The sequence below is a fragment of the Mauremys mutica genome, chromosome 22 (genome assembly GCF_020497125.1).
Source record: "Mauremys mutica isolate MM-2020 ecotype Southern chromosome 22, ASM2049712v1, whole genome shotgun sequence".
Classification (NCBI taxonomy): Eukaryota; Metazoa; Chordata; order Testudines; family Geoemydidae; genus Mauremys; species Mauremys mutica.
The window spans coordinates 20,493,254-20,515,694 of record NC_059093.1 but is presented as its reverse complement, the minus strand read 5'-3'; positions in this window follow the sequence as shown (position 1 = coordinate 20,515,694).

The following is a 22,441-nucleotide window of genomic DNA, read 5'->3' as shown; positions in this document are numbered from 1 at the left end:
TCCCTGCTTCAATCCCAGGCTTTGGCAGGCCCTTTCATCCCTTTTTTGTGCAGGGGTGGCTTGTTTTCTAGGAAGGCAGCAGCACCTTTATCTGAGGCAAGTACCTGATTTTGAGCTCCCCAGCAGGACAAAAGAGAGCATGGGCTTCTCCCCCTAGTTTGCCCACCTGACCTGTGCTGTTAAGCACCATGGTGCTGTATTGTACAGCACAAGAGATGGGAGCTGTCTTTCCCACATGACTTATTTGTTGACCCAAAATGGCGGGAACAGAGTGAGGCAGGACGGCCCTTGGAGATGGTGCCAGAGGGGGCAGGGACTTGGGAGGAAAGCTCCTCTGCAAAGCTGAGTGACAACAGTGCTGGGGAAGGGGCATCTGGCACCTGGAATGTGGCAGGGATTCAGAGGCCCAAGAGGAGGCACTTGATGTTAAGGTGTGAAAGGAAAGATCTATGGTAGGAACTGGCTCCCTTCCTCTGGACCACACAGTGTTTGGTGTTGGGGCGGATTTTAATTGTCTCAGCCGGCCTGAGAACCGCTGGTCCCGTTTTCTCGACCGTCAGAGGAAATATTTTTACAATGAGCACTACCTGGCGCAGGTCTGTAGCGAGGTCAGCTTAGAGGACGTATTTCTCTGTAGCAGAACCAGTGGAGGGTGGGCAGTAACCTCCTATTCCTCTGACCTGAGCTCACACCAGCCGCAGAGGGGATACACCTTTCTGCAGGGACAGGCCAGGAGTCGCATTGACCGGATTTCCATGAAGGAGAGCACGTCGACAGCCCAGTGCAGGGTGGTGCCAATGGACTGTTCAGATCACGCAGCTCTCACCGTGTGCTCAATGTGGGCAATTCCCTGACCCACGGCAGAGGACATTGGAAGCTGAACATCCAGAGCTTGCAATATAAAGGAGCACGGGGGCGAGGCCTGGCGGTGTTGGCAGAATGGGAAAGCATCAGAAGGTTCTATGGCAACCAGGGGGATTGGTGGGAGTCAGTGAGGGAGGAGTTAGTGGCTTTGTTCCAGTGGTCAGGCAAACACCACAACATTAAAGAAACCAATGGTGCCAAGTCCTGCAGCGTCGCCTGTGGGATTTCCACAAGAGCATCCAGGCAGGGGAGCCAGTCAGCGTGTCACTGTATGACCGGATCAAGTGACAGCTGGCTGAGTTCCAGGAGATGAGGCTCCAGCTGGCCGATATGAGCGGGAGCACCGAGTGAAGGGAGGGGGTGACCTCCCCTGACATTTTTGCAGCCTGCAGGGAACAAAGACAAAGTAGGGGGATGTGGGGACTCAGGGCAGGCCCCACAGATGCGGTAGATCAGGATTATAGTTGATGGATGAGGAAAGAGAGTCCTGCGAGAGGAAGCTGCTGGTGAGAAGAACATGAGGCTTTTAACTGGGGGGTCCAGTGTTTGAGCCCTAGTTTTAGCAGCTGGCTTTTAAGCTGCTGTGCAGGCCAGTTCAGCTGTCAGAACACTGACTAGTGCCAGCTGGGCTCAGATCTCAGTGGGAATTTGGGACCTGTTGCTTCGTACCTAAACATAGGAGGAGTTTCAAGGCTTTGTCTTGCTCTTTCAAATGATGCGGGAGCCGGTCTTTTTCCTGCTGGCTGTTGTGACTTGCGCACCAGAGGGGACGCCGGATCCAGCAGGCTGGCCTTGTCTGGAGCCCTATAGGGAAGGATGGGAGCTGGGTTTACTCTGAGTCCTGCAGCCAGGCATGGGAGGCCGCCCTCTTGGTTGACCTACTGGCCCAAAGTCACTTTGGCGGCATTGGTCTTTCCCCAGGGATGCTGAAGCACAGGCCTGAGGGAGGAAGACTCAATCCTCCTCCCTCTTGGTCAGGGCAGAAGAGGCGGCTGTAAGAGTGGCCAGGTTCCTGAGCTGGGTCTTCCAGCGTTTGGGGAGGGTGGAGCTGACTGGGGCATGGTGCTGGCAAAATGCCTCAGGGCGCTGGCGGGAGGAGCAGGCCAGGGCTAGGGCTGGGAAGAGAGAGAGAGAGACCAGCAGGTTTCCTCTATTGTTTCCTGGGCTCTTTTTCTTCAGTAATTTCTCCTCTGCATGAACTTGCTTACTCTCTCTCTGTAGGAGACTGGCTAGCTCAGTGGGCCAAGCATCAGATTTTTAATCTGAGGGTCCAGGGTTCAAGTCTCTGGTCAAGCTCTTAACTATTCCCTAAGGTCTTCAAAAGCTCTGTCTCTGGAGTCCTCCTTGATGTTACTTTTTCTCTTCAGGATTTTGCCTTTCCTCAGAAGGGCCTTTTGTGTGTGGGATTGAAGGGTCAACTTCCTGATGCCCCCCCATCCTCACAGGCTAGAAGAATAAAGGCCTCTGGGCAGGGGCAGCCCTGGACTAGCTGTCAGCACCTGGCGCCCCAGGCAAACCCTGGAATCGGCGCCCCCACCCCCAAACCCCAAGGGCAGAGCTAGGCTGAGGTATTTTGGTAAACAGGGAAACATTTTGCCCCTTTTTTCCTTTTAATGTTTTTAAGCGTTTTTGTGGGGTTTTTTAAACAGAGGCTTAATTATTCGGTTTGTCCGTCTGTCCAACCAATGTTTCTTTCTCCATTCTTCTGGTTCTGGCTGCCCCTTACTACAGCCATAACTTTGGTCTTGAACTTTATAGAGTAGTGAGGTATCTCAAGGGTTAAATGCTAAATCCCAAACCCAAACAACACTAGTTACCTGTGTCTGGCAAAAGGTGTCTGGCAGTTTTGCCACTTTGAATGATTCAAATGGATTTTCAGTGGCATTATAAAAAAACCCAACAAACCAGAACCAAACCAATTCATCTTAAACCTTCAAAACAAGAGTTTTACAAACCATCAGTGTCAGTTTAGGTCCTTAAAACCTTACATCATCACACACAAAGTTCTCCTTTGCCTAACATCCCTTGCACTGCGATTACTCTTTTTAACACAACTGTACCCCGATTGCACGTCCATCTTGTACAACCAGAGCCAGCCAGGGGCAGGCAAGTTAAGTTCCAATAGAAACCCTGGACATTCCTTTAGTGATTTTGCTTACATTGCCCAGGAGTCAAATCATTTTGATGAGATTATCTCTCCACCTGCTGCCTGCAGCCGTCCCCTATAGACCATTTCTGTGGGAAAAGGGCCCATTTCCCCTCAGAATGGCTGTAAAGGCTTCGCGGGACAAAACATAGTGGTGGTAGTAGACACTCTACCTGACTCTCTTGTATAATATAATTACCAAACTTCTATCAAATGTGACTGCACAGAGCTGCACATACAGTTACATTCAGTGAAAGTGAGCAACTGTCCCCAGAACTCACTGCCGGGAGCCTTAAAGTATCTGCCAGTGGCACAGGTACCTTTTAAGTACCGAGACGTGCAGTGACACATCTTTCATGGGAACCGGTCGGCGTGTGCACGGCCGGCGTGTGCAGAGCAAAGGTTGCCCATGGGCGCTGTGTCAGGCTCTGGCACCGCGTGAGACAATGGACCACTTTCTGGTGGCTGGTTTGTTTCCCCGACAGGTGTGGGGACTTCTGGCTACATGATGGTGGCTGCCAGACTCGGTTGGACAGGATTCTTTTCAGCTCACCTGAGGCTTGTTCCTGGACGAACGAGGGCAACCACAGGGCGCCAGCAGAACCAGCTGCAGCAAGGGCACCCTCAGCAGGGGCCGCCGTATAGCAGGCGGGTGTCACGGGACACACTGCGCCTGCTCAATGTCAGAAAATCCCCTTCAGACTAAACCAGTTTGTTTCTTGAAATCAAAACAAGTGGGATGAAAGTTCTTTGCAAAAATATTTTGTTGCAAAACAAAAGCATCTCCTGTTTGTCACAGTGTGTTAAATTGTCTCATCACACACAAAGAGGAGACACTTAGATCACAAACATTAGATAAGATGCTTCAGTCTGAGCTAAGTAGTTGCTGCTCTTAACAATTGCAAAATAAAAAAAATACAAATGAAATAGACTATTTCAGCTATTCTATTATGTCATAATCTGCTCTGAGTAAACGTGATAGGACACTTCCTATTATGCACTACTCCTAGTGACACTCTCCAATGGATTCCCATCCTCCACCCACTGTGAGGTAGGTAGGAGCGGATCATTATTATCCCTACTTGAAAGAGGGAGAAGCTAAGGCTGCGAAAGGAGAATTGACTTGTCTTTGGTCACACAGCCAGTCAGTGGAAGAGTTGGGAGTAGGACACAAGAGCCCTGATTTTCAAACTAACCATCAGATCTTGAATTTCAGACATTGAATGACCTGAGTAAAGTGCTCTCAGATGAGCTTCAGACCAACAACAGTGCACAGTAATTATTCAGCAAGTATTTGAGGAGAACTGCAATGTTAGAGAGAATCATGAACTGCTCAGAGACAATTAATGCAGAAAGCAGCAAAATATGTCAAACATATGACTGGTTATGACTTATTTACTTGGTTTTAAAAGAGAAGAACAAGGACCGGAGTCTCCTCCCTGTCAATAACCCCCTGCTCAGACAATCAGGGTAGAGACTGAGGACGGGAAGCTGAGGATTCTCACCAGAGAGCCCAAAGGATGGCCCAGGTCACTGGTGGGGATCACTGCCCGAGCACTATTTCAGCCCCACATTTTTGGGTGGACCTCCCACAGTGGGAGCTGCAGAGTACTCCCCCGCTCCTGGTGTTGGGAGGGGAACAGGTGAAAAGACAAAAGAAGCAAGAGACGAAGAGAAAGGAGGGAGGGATGGATGGAGGAAAAGGTGAAACAAAAAGGACAAACCCTAATGACCACAGTGATTCTATGGGACAAAATCCCAGGTGCAGAATAAAATTCTGCCTCCTTTAGCTCGTGTTTTCCATGCCTAGAATTCAACTGTCACCAGATGGATCAGACTGAACAGGTTTCAAACCTCGAGGAGGCTCTTACCTTCTAAACAGGGACGGCTGTTTTCTAGTAAAATCACTAAAAGGGAAGGAGAAAACTCGAAAGAGGTTCCTCCTGGCGCTCAGGTACCTGAACCCGAATATTCTCTCAGTCCTCAAAGAGAGACCTGGAGAAGGAGACTTGCTGAAGCAAAGCCACAGGGGTCTCTGAGGTTTCCCTGGCCCCTCGCCTCTCTCCTGCCTGGCTGATGTCAGCATCTCTCTGTGAGGTCACCACCTCCCCACCACCTTTGACCAATAGTCTGAGGTCCTGCAAAAGGCCTTTGTGATGTCACTGCCACACCCCTCCCTTGCTGTGCTAATGTCCTGCCCCTGGCCAGGCACTTTGGAGGTTTGAGCTACTCCCTGGGGATCACCCCACTCAAGGAGCGTTCGTTCTAGGAAGCAAGCCGGCTAGACAGTAAAACATCAGACGCTGCTCCCATTGCTACACTCAGTTTTTCAGAAATTAGTCGACTTTATGGCCAGAACATGGGGCGCTGTACAGCTGTGATGGTGGGACTGTGAAGGGGGTACTGGGCAGTTGGGGATCTGTGGGTGGGGGAGCTGGGCGGGGGTACAGCGTGCAGGGGGCTGTGCCGTTGTGGGGGGAGGTCTGCGGAAGGGGTCTCTAGGCGGGGGGAGCTGGGCGGGGGTATGGCGTGCAGGGTGCTGTGCCGTTGCGGGGGGAGGTCAGCGGGAGGGGTCTCTAGGCAGGGGGCGCTGGGCAGGGGAACGGCGTGCAGGGGGCTGTGCCGTTGTGGGGGAAGGTCAGCGGGAGGGGTCTCTAGGCAGGGGGAGCTGGGCAGGGGTACGGGGTGCAGGGGGCTGGGCCGTCGCGGGGGGAGGTCAGCGGGAGGGATCTCTAGGCAGGGGGAGCTGGGCAGGGGTACGGTGTGCAGGGGGCTGTGCCGTTGTGTGGGGAGGTCAGCGGGAGGGGTCTCTAGGCAGGGGGTGCTGGGCAGGGGTACAGCGTGCAGGGGGCTGTGCCTTTGCGGGGGGAGGTCAGCGGGAGGGGTCTCTAGGCAGGGGTACGGTGTGCAGGGGGCTGTGCCGTTGTGTGGGGAGGTCAGCGGGAGGGGTCTCTAGGCAGGGGGTGCTGGGCAGGGGTACAGCGTGCAGGGGGCTGTGCCGTTGCGGGGGGAGGTCAGCGGGAGGGGTCTCTAGGCAGGGGTACGGTGTGCAGGGGGCTGTGCGTTGTGGGGGGAGGTCAGCGGGAGGGTTCTGTAGGCCGGGGGAGCTGGGCAGGGGTACGGCGTGCAGGGGGCTGTGCCGTTGAGGGGGGAGATCAGCGGGAGGGGTCTCTAGGCGGGGGGAGCTGGGCAGGGGTACGGGGTGCAGGGGGCTGTGCCGTTGTGGGGGGAGGTCGGCGGGAGGGGTCTCTAGGCAGGGGGAGCTGGGCGGGGGTACGGCGTGCAGGGGGCTGTGCCGTTGCGGGGGGAGGTCAGCGGGAGGGGTCTCTAGGCAGGGGGAGCTGGGCAGGGGTACGGCGTGCAGGGGGCCGTGCCCTTGTGGGCGGAGGTCAGCGGGAGGGGTCTCTAGGCAGGGGGAGCTGTGGGGCAGTCCCTGGGGGAGGGGGCACCGGGGCAGTGTGGAAGGGTCAGTCTCTGGGGGAGGGGGCGCTGGGGCGGTGTGGAAGGGGCAGGCTGGCAGCACAGGGCGGGGGGGGGGGCAGGGTGCATCCAGCAATGTTGGGTTTGTCACCAGTGCCCCTGTGCTGGGCTGAGTGGGGCCGCTCATCGCCCCCAGCCGGCCTCTCGCTCTGCAAACCGACCCCCCGCACAGGCTCCGGTTCCCCAGTTGGGGGGAGGGGCGAATCTCCCCGGATGTTACAGCCCGAGCGAGACCCCGAGAGAGAAACGGGGCAGAACCGGAGAGAATTTGTACCGGGGGCGAGAGGCACAAACAGGGACTCCCTCCCCACCGGGAATTTCCGGGCTGCCCGGACACAGTTCAACCCCCCCCGCAACTTCTCCCCCCCGGGCCCCGAGCTCCGCCCCCCCCCCCCCCATCCCAGCGGGGCCGGGGCGGATCCTGCTGCAGCTCCTGGGGCCGAGGCGGCTCCGAGGCTTCTCCCAGGTTCCCCGGGGCAGAGTCACGTGCCCCCCCGGGGTCTCTCACTCACCGGCTCACACGGAGGCGGCAGCAGCAGCCTCGTTCTCCCGTCCCCAGCGGGGCTCGCACGGAGCATGCGCAGTTCCAGCTGCTGACCCCTTCCTCACCCGGGCTGGGGAGGGCGGACGCGGCCCCGGGGCAGGCTGGGAGATGTAGTTCCGGACTCTCCATGGAGCGGAAGTGACGTCAGCTAGGGAGGCGGAGCCGGAGCGCGAATGTGCGCGGGGCGCTGCGGTTTTACCTGGCTCGTGCGGGGCCGTTGGAGCCTCTCCCGGCCGGGCCGGAGAAGGTTTGTGCCGCTGGGGCTCTGGGCATGCGCAGATCGCGGCGGGAGAGACCTTCACTAACCCCCGCGTGGGGCTAGGCGGGGGGTGCCGGGCGGATGGGTCCCTGGGGGGGCTAGGAAAGGGGCGGGAAGTGTCGGTGCAGCCCGGACATGGCCGGGGGGGGGAGCCGGTGACCCCCGAGGAGCGGGGAGAGAAAGGGGGGGGCTGAGATCCCCTCGGATTTACCGCTGCCCCCCCCGTGAGGACCCCCGCCCCCTCCCGTCCTGCCCCCTTTCTCCCTAGAGAGCCACGAGCAGCCCCCAGGGTGACCCCCCCTCCCCCAACCCCTGAGAAGTTCCCTGTCGCCCCCTCCCCCGACTGTGCCCCATTTTCTCTCCCCTTCGCCAGTGTCCAGCTCTCCCTGGGGCTGGTGGGGCTCTGGGGGTGTCTGGGGCCCCTGGCCAGGGACTCTGGGGACTGGGGGCCAGGGAAGATCTGGCAGGACCCTGGCTGGGGCTGTGGGGGTGTCTGGGGCCCCGGCTGTGGGGTCTGGGCTCTGGGGACTGGGGGGTGTCTGGGGGCTGCTACCAACCCTGATCCTGCTCCCGGATCAGTTTGTGCCACAATCCTGGCTCCAAGCACGGCCAGGCCCACTCACCCTGATAACTTTCTATCCACTTACCAAACACTGTCAGGGGAAATCACAGATTTTTCTTTTCTCCCCTCTTGAAAACTGCAGGAAATTCTGGTCCCGCAGGGAATATTCATGCTGCCTTCCCCCCCCCCCCCAGTCCTTGTCCTAGATCTGGGGGTGCGGCAGGTGAGAAGGGGGCTAGAAATGCCACACGATGGTCTCTTCCACAGCGTTCTGGACTCCTTCCTGAAATCTGGTTTCATTGAGGCCATTGTTAATCCAGAGTCACTGCATGGAAAGACAAGGAGTGACTCCAGATGGAGAGTGGGGCAAATGAGATCAGCAGTTCTCCCTGTGAGGAGGGGCTCTCATTAGCTGCTCTCCCCAGAGAGCTAAAGGAGGGAAGCTGCTCAAACGCTCTGTCCCTCTCTGCTCAGGATATTGGGGTTCAGCTTCCTGGGTCAGACGCTGCAGCCTCCATTGTGACCTGGGAGACCAGGCTTAGCAGCTGCTGCTCCCCCAGTGGGATTCTGTGCTGGGATGTGACCTTAATTAAAGCTGCTTCTCTGCCCGGCCCAGGTGATGACTTTCTGCAGCTGGTCCTAGCCCCCTAGGGCAGCCCTGGGCCCTGTTAATACAAATTCTGAGCTACGGACCCCAGGTTATTGAAAGACCTCAGGGAAAGTGCTGGGGACTGGCAATAAAGTGACTCTGCACAAACAACCCCTCGTCATTTCTCCTCCCATTAGCAATTGCCAGGAGCAAATCCAGCCATGGGAGAGCAAAGCCTCCAGGCATGGGACTTTCCCAGCCAGAGGATCAGGGAGAGAGGATGGGGAAGGAGAGACGGAAAGGGGAAGTGGGTTAAGAGAGCTAGAAATCTCTCTTCCCACTCATTAGTTCACCCAGACACATGTATTGCAGCATCCCTGGGCAGAACCACTTTCCAGTGAACAAGAAAAGGATCAGACAGAGGAAAAGCTGGTTCTTGACTCTATATTCCCCCTACTGGGGTGTGCCTGCCCTGGGGTCAGTGTCCAAGGGAATCCCCCACAATGACTCCTTTGGTTCTGTTCTTTTCTAGCCTTGTGTTCAGAGACTTTGTTATGTGATCGGGGGAGGGAGAAGGGAGGTTAAAAATGTGTCTGTGGGCCTAGCCTGGCAGGAAGGGCCAGCTCCACACTGTAATAAAGAGATTGAGCATTTTCCCAGCATGGCAGAATCTAGGATGTCTGTCTGCAGGGAAAGGGCCTGTGGGAATCGTGATGTGAAATTAACTAAAGCCTGTTCTGTAACCCCCACAACTGCCCTTCTCACCTTCCCAGGCTGCAGAATGACGTCCATGTTTCTCTCTAGCTCATCCCATCCTCCCATGGGACAGGGGAGAGAAATGGCTGCAGAGGAGCCTGTTCAGGTAGGGATTATCGGGGGGTTGCTGGTGGGTTCCTGCAGGAGGGACAGCGACAGCAAATACGCTGGAGATAGGAAGATTTGCACAGTCTGGTTTGGAGGGGGTCAGGAAATGCACAGGGTGGGGAAGGGAGGAGGACAGCTTGTGACATTCCTGCTGGGGGGAGTTTAATAAATGGCCCAAATTCTAGGAACAGACCCATGAGATTAGGAGGTGGAAATACCCTAATTTGTGAAACAGAAAATAACCCTCCTACCTGGGGCTAGGAAAACTGACCAGAATCCCAGTGCTGGAGCCTGACCTGACTGACTAGCCGCTGCTGTGAGATATGAAAGGGGCACCCATCAGTGAGGTTTAGGGGAGATTCCCCTCCCTTCATATCCAGCTCCTCACAATGGGGAGGGTGTTGGGCTTCCTACCAGGGAGCTCTCCCTGGTCCCTGCTAGGGGCTTCATCTCCTGTATCGGTCTGTGGCTAGTAGGTGTGTGATGGATCTGCTGAGAGAGACAAGGGGCTCTTGCTTTGTCCCCTTAACTTGGTGTTTCCAGGATGCTCTGAGTGGAGTGGGGGTGGGGCTCTGACTGTGATCCACCCAGAGCTTGCATTTGATTGACTTCTCTCCCCCACAAATAGTGGGGCTGTGAGTGAGGCAGCAGGTACTGAGTGTTGGACTCTTGCTCTTTCAGGGGCCAGTGACCTTTGAGGAGGTTGCTGTGCATTTCACCAGGGAAGAGTGGGCTCTGCTGGACCCTGCTCAGAGAGCCCTCTACAGAGACGTCATGCAGGAGAACTATGAGAATGTGACCTCTCTGGGTAAGGATTCCTGTCCCCTCAGTTCTTGGAAGGGGAAATGAAGAGATACGGTTCATGCCAGCCCCACAATGCCACCTCTGCTCTGTCCTGTCTCTGCATCACCCCAATATGCCAGTGACCCACACACTCCCACAGACCCTCCCCTGCTGCAGAACAGTTTGGGAACAGAGCACAGGAGCAGTGTCACACAGTGTCAAATATCTCCTGTTTGCACAAATAAACTTCTTTGAGATGGGGCGACCACATCTGCATGCAGTGTTATGCTCCTACAAAGCACACGGGATCTTTGTAGAGGAAGGTAAATACACAACATTTATTGAGAATACAACAGTTAGCATATGCTTTTTAGTCACCCACCCGTGATGTTCATAGTTACCAGTCTCTTGTAGCTCGCGTCAATCTAATGGCCAGTTAGATTGAGCATGAGTGTGGGGCTAGGCTCTTGTCGGTCACGATCCAGTGCTCCTGGAGTGTGGCAAGACAAACCCAAAGTCCCATGGCCAAGCACCCTGGTTCTTATAGGGTTTTTTCCTTTGTTGAACTCTATGGATTTTGCTGTATCAGTTAGTGATCGGTTACTTCTTAACTGGTGTAAACATTCCAGTGCACCTCCGAGAGGGTCAGCCTGTCCTTTGTTCTGATTTAATCAATTGTCCTCAGGGATGCCAGCCTTTACCTCAGGGTCATCAATCTGCCCTTCATTATGGATGCGCGTTGATGATTCTTTGATGTCCTTTAAGTCTCTTGACTCCTTCCTTGACTCTGGCTGTAACAATGGCCTTTACACCTTCTCTTTTCCTGATGCATACATCCTCATTCACACAAACCCACTGAGAATACAAACAGTAATATTTTATATCGAGCAAAAAGACATTGCAAATGAAACCTTGCCTTCAATGTTTCTCTAATCTACTTAACATAGACACAATAGAGAATCCTGTCTCTAACTTACTAAACCTTAAAACAAAGAAATGTAGATTTAACTAGAGTGCCTAATTTGTAATACATAGAGGAAACCATAGTAGACAGTGTAACTTATCCTAAAACAAAAGGTGACCATAATCAGTCAGAAGGATTGTTCTGGTTTGTCATTCCTTTCTGCTATTCAAAAAGGGTGGCTGACAGGATGAAATCAAATCATACATTAAATTCTCACAGTACATTATAAAATCCAGCTCCTACAGCTGTATTCGAGATGTGGGCGTACCATAGATTTATATAGAGGCAATATGATATTTTCTATCTTTTCTATCCCTTGCTTAATGATTCCAACATTCCGTTTGCTTTTTGACTGCTGCTGCACATTGAGTGGATGTTTTCAGAGAACTATCCATGACTCCAAGATCTCTCTCTTGAGTGGAAACTGCTAATTTAGACCTCATCATTTTATATGTCTAGTTGGGATTATGTTTTCCAATGGGCTGCACTATGTGCTATCCTGACATCTAGTACTGCTGAGATCCTGCATTCAGTCATATCCCTGCCCTTCCTGTTCCCTTTCTCCACTGAACCCCACCAGCCCATGGTTACTGTTCCCAGCTTCCCCAGGACTCTCTCATTGTCTCTGGACCTCTCCGTCAGCAAGAAGCAGTGGTAGGGAGACTTACCCTCTCTCTGGAGTCTTGGATTTCTGGGACATGGATATATTTTCTCTGTGTTTTGGGAGCCTCTTTGAAATTGAGTGTCTGTGACGTTAACCACAGTGCAATCTGGAGTGTTGAACAGCTGTGTCCCCTCAGTTTCCCAAGCTGGGGTGACTTTTACACTGTTTTACTGTGAGAGCAGCCGCTCCTGGGCAGTTAACACACAGTCTCCAGCATGTAACTTGCTCCCAGCTACACAGTATTGAGTGCTGCTAGTCAGCGACTCAGGAGTTACAGTGCAGCACAGGAAAATCCCAGAAAAGTCTCTGTTCCCAGACTTCCCCGAGAAATCTGCATCTTTCCCTGTCCAGCACACTACTGAACAAGGCAAGCTCATATGAAGTCTGTCATTTCATCAGTGGAAAATGACATGCACCAGCCTTGTTATCCCATGTAGATGAGTGGACTCATCCCTGCGGCACCCCCTGCTGGTGACTTCTGGGAATTAGCTCATTCCAGCTCCAGCGCACCCTCTGCAGGCCAGTGATCCACCTGTCCTCTGGCCCCCCATGTCCCTCCCTGGACCTGGTGCCCCTTTTACCTGGGGTGCTGCCCTTTGGCAGTAACCCCTCAGTCTTAGGGTCTCCCCTCCTCAGGGAATTCCCACCCTCTCTATTCCCACTTCGGCTCAGTATAAGGCCAGTCATCGTCTAGTCCCACACCCTGGGGCAGACTGCAGTATCAGCAACTCATCACTGGCAAGGAGGGTTTGGACCTGCTGCCTTGGCCTACCGCTGGGCTGCCCTCTGCAACCCCCCCCAGTACCTATTGCCTTCTGCTAGGCCTCGGCCTGGGGCTTTCCAGGCTGGAGCTCCCCAGCTCCTCTGCCTTTCCCCAGCCCTGCTTCACTCAGGTACCCTGTGTCCAGCTCCCTGCAGCCAGGCCCATCTCCCTCTACAAACAGAGAGATTCTATCTGCCCCTGGCTTCTCTGCCTTTATAGGGCAGCTGAGTCTGTTTGGGGCGTGGCCCCAGCTGCAGCCACTTCCCCCAATCAGCCCAGCCTAAACGCTGCTTTCTCCAGCCACAGCCCCCTCCCAGGGCTGTTTTTAACCCTTCAGGGCAGGAGCGGGGGTCCACCCCGCTACATCCCAAATGCAGTTTCCAACACACTTTAATCCAAACACGCTAGTTGGATAAAACAATAAAACAAGATTGTTAATTACCAAAAAAAAAAGATTTTAAATGACTACAGGTAACGAGGCATAAAAGTCAGAATTGTTTACAAAAGAAATGCAAGATAAAACACAAACTAACATGTAAGTCAGAGGTGGGCAAACTACGGCCCACAGGCCACATCCGACCCGTGGGCCCAGCCTGCCCGGCCCCTGAGCTCCTGGCCGGGGAGGATCCCCCCTCCCCTCCTCTCCCCTGCTGTCCCCTCGCCCCCGCTGTCCCCCTGCAGCCTCAACATGCCGTGCCACCAGCGCTCTGGCCCACCGCTCCTGGGCAGTGCTGCAGCGGTGGGGCTGCAAGCTCCTACTGTTCTGAGTGGCATGGTAAGGGGGCTGGTCTGCGCGCTCCTGAGGGACCCCATGTCTAGCTGCAGCAGGCCGTGTGGCTGTGGTAAGGGGGCCAGGGGGTTGGATAAGAGGCAGAGAGTCCTGGGGGGCAGTCAGGGGACAGGGAGCAGGGGGCGGGTGGTCAGGGGATGGGGAATGGGGGAGTAGGATAGGCGTGGGAGTCCCGGGGTCTGTCAGGGGGCGGGGGGGGGGGATATGGGTTGGGGCAGTCAGGGGACAGGGAGCAGGAGGGGTTGGGTGGGGTTCTGGGGGAGGCAGGGTGGGGGGTCTTGGGAGAAGGCGGTTAGGGGACAACGATCGGGGGGCTTAGATAGGGGGTGGGATCCCAAGAGGGTTCTGGGGGGGGGGTTAGTGGTGGTGGGGGTCTTTGGAGGGGGAGGTCAGGGGACAAGGAGCAGGGGGGGTTGGATGAGTCAGCAGTTCTGAGGGGGGCAGTCAGGGCGGGAAGTGGGTGGGGTCAGATAGGGGGTGGGACCAGGCTGTTTGGGGAGGCACAGCCTTCCCTACCCGGCCCTCCATACAATTTTGCAACCCCGATGTGGCCCTCTGGCCAAAAAGTTTGCCCACCCCGATCTAAGTTAACAAGCTGAAATGGATTGAAAGCAAATGTTCTCTCACCATCTGCTGAGACAGGCTGGTTTTCCTTTCAGCCAGGACTCCCCTAACCCGCCCCTGCTGCCCAAGTTCAGGTCTTCAGAAGTTGTCATGAGCAGAGGGAAAGGGGAGAGAGAGAGTCTCATGCATTTTCCTCACATCTCTTTACAATTCAGTCCTTTGTACTAGAAACAAATCCAGTTCTCAGCTGAGTCATGTTGACAGGCTCTCGTAGATATGAGCTTCAAGTGGTCCCTGCGATGGAATGTAAATGTCTTCTTCACACCTTCCCCCTGCCGCAGAGTGGCTATTTGTCCAGCTGTTTGCCTTGCTGTCTCCGAGAAACTGATCTTCCCGAGCATTGTAACTTTTTCAGTAATATCATACAGTAAAATCTCATAACTTTACATACAGTGTTACACATTTTAACAGGATAATATTCAGTAGATTATGTGTTTTCAAAATGCCATTCTGTGTACAAAATTCATCATAATTTTCTAGAAGAGTGAACATAGGGGTACAGACTGACACAGTGTCTGTCTGTGTGTGTTCCCAGCAGATATGTGGGTATTTCAATACATCATAAGCACAGTGTTCATCATCTTCAAGGACCGGGGGAGCTGGTCCTGGGAATTCACTGCTTTACCAAGTGTGACACTGTATGGAATTGTGAGACATTTTATGTTATTTTTTTTATTATCAATAGCAATTTGATACAATTGAAATGACTCGTGCTAGATATGCCATGACAGGTGTCAGTGAAAATGTTATGCTTTTCCAAGTATGAGAATTTTGTTTCTATGTTTGTATCAGCTTTGTATTGTGAGTTATAGATTTGTAGAGTAGATCTGTATTTCCAGACTTGTGCAGTGTTTCTGGGTGAGACATATTGGCATCAGCTGTACAGTGAGACCATGGAAAGGATCAAGGGCAGGGGTGGGCAAACTTTTTAGCCCGAGAGCCACATTGGGGTCCCCAAACACCCTAGCCCCACCCCATATCCGCCCCCTCCCACTTGCTGCCCCCTGTCTGCCCCCTCAGAATCCCCGAGCAATCCAACTCCCCCTGTTCCTTGTCCCGTAAGCGCCCCCTCCAGAGACCCCCCTCCCTAACTGCTCTCCCAGGACCCCACCCCCTACCCAACCCCGCTGCTACCTGTCCCCTGACTGCCCTGACCTCTATCCACCCCCCTGCCCACTGACAGACCCCTGGGACTCCCACACCTATCCAACCCCCTATCCCCCCAGAACCTCCGCCCCATCCAACCGTCCCCTGACTGCCCCCCGGGACTCCCTGCCCCTTATCCAACGCCCCCACCTCCTTACTATGCCGCTCAGAGCAGCGTGTCTGGCAGCCACATGGACCACGCAGAGCCAGACACACTGCCCCGCAGGAGCGCACAGCCCCGCCCCGCAGGAGCACTGCCCAGGCGGTGGCGTGGCTGCGGAGGAGGGGCTAGCCTCCCCAGCCAGGAGCTCAGGGACCGGGCAGGACGGTTCTGTGGGCTGGATGTGGCCCGTGGGCCGTAGTTTGCCCACCCCGATCAAGGGCATAAACCTATTGAGTCAGCAAGACATGCAGGGGTATGTCTGTGTGCTGAGACCTCCGAGGCTTTTCCATGCCCTGTGCTGTGAAGCTTGTGTTTGGGACACAGGAAGTACAAGCCACATGGCAAAAGGAATATAAAGGGCAGCTGCATCATCTCCATTTTGTCTTCAATCCCTCTTCCTGCCTCTGGAGCAACTTCTCTACAAACTGAAGCCTTGAACAAAGGACTGAATGACCCATCCAACCTGTGGCTGTGTTCCAGACGGACTTTCACACCGGCAACTCACCAATACTGCTAAGAACCTGATATATAGATTTCTGAATGCATCTCACTCCTTTCCCATTTAACAACTTTTTTTGTGTCGTGTCTTGTCTTTCCATGCTAAAGGATTGGCTGGCAGTGTGGTCTTTTGGGTAAGATCCAAACCTCTAGTGATCTTGTAATGTGGCTGACCCTAGGGGTCAGAAAAACATTTTGTATGTGAGCAGAGTTTTTAAATAACCTCTCACTGTACGGGACCTAGGTGCTGATTGGGAGTCAGAGAAGTGCAATGCAATAAAAGGGGCTGTGTGATTTCTTTTTTCAGCTTCTCGATAACCCGTGTGTGGGATCAGAAGCAGTTTGTGACTGGTCGGTGAGTTTAACTTCAGTGTTAACCACCAGTTTTAGGAGCATCTGTCCTCCCTTTTTCAGCCTGCCCTGACTTTGGAATTTTCAGTGTGGACTGCCCCAGGCACACCCGTCACACTAAGCACTGAAGTTAAATTAATAGAATGTATTTTATGACAGTCTTATGAAATCAACTGAACTCCTTTGTTTTCTTTCATCTGAGCAGGGTTTCCAATTTCCCAACCTGATGTGATCTCCCAGCTGGAACAAGGGGAAGAGCCGTGGGTCGCAGACCTCCAACGTTCAGAGGAAAGAGAGATCCTGAGAGCTCCCTGCACAGGTGAGGAAACATTAAAGCAACTCGGAATCTGTAAGTGCCTGAAGGAAACATCTGGGATGCCCTACAATGCCCTTGGGAGGTCTCTCAGTTCAGTAGTGTCTCTAGCAGGGGTCGTATCCTTAGGGTAAATATAGCTCATGGCTTCCTGTAGACCCTAGCAGACACCAGACAGTAGCTTCCTCCTTTCCCCCTGTGAATTTGGATGGGATGTGAAGCCTGAATTGATCCCCTCCTCTCTCCTGTTTGAGGAAGAACTTGGGGGAGTTCAGTTCCTGATTTTTATTTGACCTCTCTCCAGTACTTGTATTGGTTTGGCCTTCCCCTTTCCATCCCTGTTTGAGGTTTCTGTCTCTATCGCAGCAGGTGACACAATGGTATGTGAGAAAGAGGAGCAGAATTCTCAGCAGGAGAATGTTGAGCAAGTGGATAAACACAGAGAATTATCGCAAAGATCGAAAAGGAATGTGTCCTGGAGTCATAAGCAGGAAAAATCCCGTGACATTCAGCACAGACCAGAAGGAGAGCAGGGAAAGCATCCAGGGGAGAAAGTGGGTAAATGTATTTCCTGTCAGGAAACTCAGAAGGACCTCAAGGAAACCAAAACACAACAGGAAATCCTGAGCGAAAAGAGAAAAAAGACATGCACTAAGTGTGGGAAAAATATATGTGATTACTCCATCCTTCTAAAGCATCACAGAATCCACACAGGGAAGAGGCCCTATGAATGCAGTGAGTGTGGAAAAACCTTCAGTCGCAGTTCGCACCTTATTAGGCATCAAAGAATCCACACAGGGGAGAGGCCCCATGAATGCAGAGAGTGTGGGGAAAAATTCAGGCACAGCTCAGTCCTTATTAGGCATCAGAGAATCCACACAGGAGAGCGGCCCTATGAATGCAGTGACTGCGGGAAAACCTTCAGTCGCAGTTCACACCTTATTAGGCATCGGAGAATCCACACAGGGAAGAGGTCCTATGAATGCAGTGAGTGTGGGAAAAGCTTCACTAGCAGATCAGGCCTTTATCAACATCAGAGAATCCACACAGGGGAGAGGCCCTACGAATGCAGTGAGTGTGGGAAAAGCTTCACTAGCAGATCAGGCCTTACTGGGCATCAGAGAATCCACACAGGGGAGAGGCCCTATGAATGCAGTGAGTGTGGGAAAACCTTCAATCGCAGCTCAAACCTTCTTACCCATCAGAGAATCCACACAGGGGAGAGGCCCTATGAATGCAGTGAGTGTAGAAAATGCTTCACTGACAGCTCAGCCCTTTCTCAACATCAGAGAATCCACACAGGGGAGAGGCCCTATGAATGCAGTGAGTGTGGGGAAACCTTCAGTCGCAGCTCAGTCCTTATTAGACATCGGAGAATCCACACAGGGAAGAGGCCCTATGAATGCAGTAAGTGTGGAAAAACTTTCAGTCGCAGTTCACACCTTATTAGGCATCAGCGAATCCACACAGGGGAGAGGCCCTATGAATGCAGTGAGTGTGGGAAAAGCTTCACTAGCAGCTCAGGCCTTTCTGAACATCAGAAAATCCACACCGGTGGGAGACCCTATAAATGCAGTGAGTGTGGAAAAACCTTCTGTGGGCACTTAGCCCATGTTAGTCATCAGAGAATCTGCAAGGGAGATCAACAACATAAACACCTCTAGGGCTATCAATACTTTTTTTTCTTTTATAATTTTCCTGATTCCCACATAGTAACGTTTAAAGCTGTTTGAACTGTTTGCAGCATGGTTATCCCTCAGTTTGACCAGATGAGTGGCCCATTTTTGCCTTTTGCAGTTTGCCCTGTTTTGAGGTGGACCCATTTGTCCTTTCTATCAACTCCATTATCCCATGAGTAATTCAAGTGTGTCCTTCCTATCAGGAACCAGGGAGCATCACATTTATACTATTCTTCCTATTTCAAAGTTATTGTTAGTCACCAGTGATACAGATTGTATCATTGCCTCTTGTTCTCACGTTGCTCTGGGTTTTGCTGAAGAGCAGATATAATGGGAATTTTTCAAATTATAGTTAAATGAAGAGGAGCAGGGGCAGGGAAAAAAAAGTGTAATTTCAGCCTCTGTGACACTGGAAGGAGATGGGGAGACGCAGAGATTCCCTTCTTCCCCATCACTGCAGAACTGTTACCTTTTGTCTGAGCCATGCAGAGGTTATCATCATCCCATTCTATCCATCCACTTCTCAAAGTGTCCTGTGAGGAAGAGTTCTCAGCTGTCTGTGCTTGGAGATGATGCTTTGACTTCTTTAATCTTATATCAGAGTTGCTATGACTGGAGATGAAAGTGTCAAAGACCTGGAAGGGGAATTCAAATGGATCCCAAACACAGTGTGATCATTGGGAGTTTAAATCCCAGGTTCCATCTATTGGTAAAGCCACTTCTGGCAAGGTGAGTGGTTTTGTCCCCCATTATGGCAATGCTCGGATACTAAAAAATTTGTAAATAACATAACTGGCTATTGAGACAGTGCTGAGTGAAGTATGTTTGAATGAATCAGAGGAGAATGTGATGGGAGAATCTCTTGTCCTGATTCTGAATAATCACATGTAACCTGCTCTGGAATTTCACTTCACACTTTCATTGTCATGTATTGTATCTTTCTGTGATGTGGGTTTCTATCGTTCCTGGAGGCTGTTTGGTCACCCAATTAGATATTAGTTCAGTTTGATAGGATGTAGCTGAGCTTTATTGGAGAATTTAAGACAAATGACCATTTGCTAAAGTCGTCATTTCTCACTTCAGGTTTGCTTTTTTCCCATCCCTCCATGATGACATGGAGAAAGTTCAAGTGCAGTTCTGTCAAAGGAGAGAACTCTCCAATTTACTGGACATGCTAACCAACAAACAGCAGTGATTTAAAATTTCCGCTCGGAAATGGTGTACAACAGCAGCACCTGAACTAACTGAAGGAAGTGCATATGATCACAGTGTAGTTCAGTTGTTTAAGTCAATATTGTCTCATATGATCTGGGGAGAGAATTCCATGGTAAGTGATTTTGAACTAGGCACAATGCCCATGTGTTTGGTTTCCAAAGCATTTATAACCCAGGCCCCACAGAAGATCTCTCCTAGCCAATCCTGTGTTATGGGAGATGCCCTTCATGACACAGATGTTGAGGAAATAGAAGTGGGTTTTTTGTTGAATTTATCCTTTCTGGATGCTAAAAATGTGTGTTTTGTAAATCTAATAGCTGCAGAAAAAAAATTATTTTTCAATAGAAACTCCAGCTCTGGTAACTAACAGAGATTCTGATCCAGGCCTGTATCCAGTTCCTTGCCTGGACGTGTGCCACCAAATTAAAGAAAAGCTGGGCATGTTCTGGGAAGTCATTCCTCACTAACACTGCTGAGATTTTGAGTGTTTTTTTAAAGGATTCCACTTCAGAGAAGTGTAAATTTACCCTAACCAAGGCCAAGGATTTGGAAAGAGTCCACACCCAGTTCTTGGTTTCTGCCCCAGTAAAGGAAGCTATGGTGGCCAATGACCCAAGGAAAATTGTTTGTACCACTCCACTTCCTAGTTCTGTGTCACTGATGACAGTTGCAGAGGATACCAGGGTTAGATTGAGAACAATCATCCTTCACCATTTGGATCCAAAGAGAGAGTGCTTCCTAGGACGTTCCTTCCCTGTGAATCCCAAACTGGCTGCCTGATTGAGTAACAAGGACTTTCAGGCTGTAAAAATGATAACCAATGAGGCAATGAATGTATCAGGCTCCAATTTCAGACTTCTGGATACACACATGTTGAGTCCTGATTCCATGCTTTTGTATCTGATCCTGTGGCTACACAATAAAGCTGATCTTGGCACAGCTGCACCAATGTAGCTGTGCTGTTGTAGCACTGCTATTACAGGCTCTCTAAGCCAGTGGGATAGATCTCTGCAGTCAAACTTGATTAGTCCAGGTTCTGCAAGCGGCAGCAGCTATGTTGGCAGGAGAAGCTCTCCTGCTGATGTAGCGCTATCTATACCGGGGGTTAGGGCTGTGTAGCTACGTTGCTCAGCTGTGTGGATTTTTCACACAGCTGCGCAATATACTTTTACTGATAAATGTCTTTAGTGTAGACCAGACAGTTTTACCTTGTGTTTTATGCATTTACATCATTTCTCCTCTAGCTTCTCCTACTTTGAAAGATTTAAAAGTGTGAAAAGAGGTACTTTTTCCTCATGATGCAAACATTCCCACATAGGAGACCCCTTCCTCCAACACATATGGCAGAAGATCCTGAGATATATGAACTCACAGAAGTGGTTGGGACAAACCACAACTTGAGCCAAGGTTCAGTTGTTGGCAATGGGCATTAAAAGAAAACTAACATATATGACAAGAATTTGTGATCATTTAATATGTTCTTGTTACCTATTAAAATGAAATTATAGGTGAAGTTATTGGTTAAAGAGTAAGAAACTAACTGTGTGGTAATCTGAATTATTTTGGAAAACTGAAAGTTGTCTTGTTTTTTGTTTCGTTAGTCGTACAGGAAATGATGGCTAATCTTGAAAAGTTAATTTGATTTAATTTACTCCTTGTAGTGTAAGGAGTTCTGGTAGAAAACCTCACTCCAATGGTTGAGGTGGAAGAATGTGTGAGAGAAAGAGTGTGTAAGAGAAAATTGGCCCAGTATCGATTTTAATTTTTTGTGTTTTCAGATATAACTTATTTTGCTTAGTTTCAAAGTCACTCTATTAAAATGAAAGCTACTCAAAGAGATAAATTGTCTAAGTTTTTACCCACTTAGACCGTAAGGGTCACTGACTTGCCCACTTCTCTAATTTGCAAAGGAAAGGCCTGACGTCTGTCATAGGTAGAAAGCTGCAATCATCAACCATCAGTATGAAGGAAAAAGCTGAAGTCCATTGCCTTTCTGGTCACATCTAAAGGCTGGTCTGTGCTGAAAAGCTATGTTGACATGGCCACAGTTCTCAAGGGTATGAAAAGTCCTCTCCACTAAGAGAAGTAGTTAATGTGCTCTGAGCCCCAGTGTAGACAGTGTTAGGTTATCAGAAGAATATTTCCAGTGTTTGAAGTGTAGACACAGCCTTAGACAGATTGATCCCCTCTGGGAAGCGAGTCATGACATCAATTCCAATTTTGACCCATCTCCCTATGTGTGAGAAAGTTACTTGTATGGAGGGCTGAGCCAGCTGTCCGATCGCCTGGTTCCTCAACTGTAGCTACAGCCCTTAGTGCCCATCAATCCAAAGACTGAGAGAAATGGAGAGTTCCAACCATTGTCATTTTAGTATCTGATTGTTCATCTCTATTTTTTGTGCTGGTCTTTCTATTCTATCAAGGTGTGACTGGGATTCCCTGGAGCAGGGGTTCCCAACCTTTTTCTTTCTAAGGCACCCACTCAACATGGTATACAAACTCTACAGCCCACCTGTGCCACAACAACTGTTTTTCTGCATGTCCAGTAGATTAAAAGCCAGAGCTGTCGTTAGGAGGTGGCCAGCAGAGCAATTGTACAGGGCCCCACAACATGGGGGCTCCCATGAAGTTAAGTTGCTTTGGCTTCAGTCCCAGGTGGAAGAGCTCAGATTTCTGACCTGAATCCCGGTGAGTCTAACACCAGCCCTGCTTTCTGGTATATTTCTCCCACCCCGAAACCAGCTCGCTGCCCCCCAGGGGGCTCCGGACCCCTGGCTGAGAACCACGGTCTTGGAGCTCTGTCTAGAAGGAGGGAGCAAAGCTGCTGCCTTTCCTGATGGCTGAACTCAGGCCCTCAGAGTGGGATGTTCCTGCCCTGCCAGCAACACCAGGAAAGCTCCTTGAGCAGCTGCCTGGCCTCAGGGACAGTCAAAGCCTGCAGGGCCCCAGGGGCAATGAAGCAGCTGGGTCAGGCTGGGCACCCTGATTCCCAGAGAACTGCCCTGGCTCCCTGCTCAGCAGCAATGAAGTCAGTTCCCCCCACCTCTGATGAATCAGCCTGGAGCTACATGCAGAGCTGGGGGTTTCTCCTTTCACTCCTGCTGGGGAGTGCCGGGGTCCCAGGGGCATTTCTAGCAGAGCATTCGGAACTGAACTGGGGGAACCAGCCTCTCGTTACAG